The following is a 667-nucleotide window of genomic DNA, read 5'->3' as shown; positions in this document are numbered from 1 at the left end:
TTTCCGTCTCCTATGCTGGACCTATATGTTTGGTTGGTTCTATGGCTTCATAGTGACCACCTTGCTGATGGTCTTAGACCAAGAAGGTCTAGAGGCTTCTTTGGAACGCCGTTGGCTAGCATCCATCTGGCGAACCTCCGCTCTCTACCCAACAAAATGGACAAACTCCTTCTGCTCTCCCGGACAAATAAGGATTTTTCAAACTCTGCTGCTCTGTGTTTCACGGAAACCTGGCTGAATGACGCCATTCCGGACAGCGCACTACATCTGCCGGGCTTTCAGCTGTTCAGAGCGGACCTGCGACGCAGAATCAACGGGGAAATCACGCGGCAGCGGGACGTTTTTACATCAACGAAAGGTGGTGTACAGATGTAACAGTGTTAAAGAAGATGTGCTGTCCCTATCTAGAAGCGCTCTTCATTAACTGTAAGCCGTTCTATTCGCCGCGGGAGTTCCACTCGTTCATTCTCGTGAGTGTTTACATTCCTCCGCAAGCGCACGTGAGCTCCGCTTTACAACAACTAGCTGATCAGATCACAGACACAGAACAACAACACCCGGACTCTGTTTTAATCATTCTCGGGGACTTTAATAAAGCCAATCTCTCCCGTGAACTGCCAAAATACAGACAGCACATCACATGTCCCACCAGAGACAGTAATATATT

This window comes from Sinocyclocheilus anshuiensis, unplaced genomic scaffold, assembly GCF_001515605.1.
Source record: "Sinocyclocheilus anshuiensis isolate Anshui unplaced genomic scaffold, SAMN03320099.WGS_v1.1 scaffold514, whole genome shotgun sequence".
NCBI lineage: Eukaryota > Metazoa > Chordata > Actinopteri > Cypriniformes > Cyprinidae > Sinocyclocheilus > Sinocyclocheilus anshuiensis.
The sequence above is the reverse complement of the archived record's forward strand: the minus strand, read 5'-3'. Positions refer to the sequence as shown.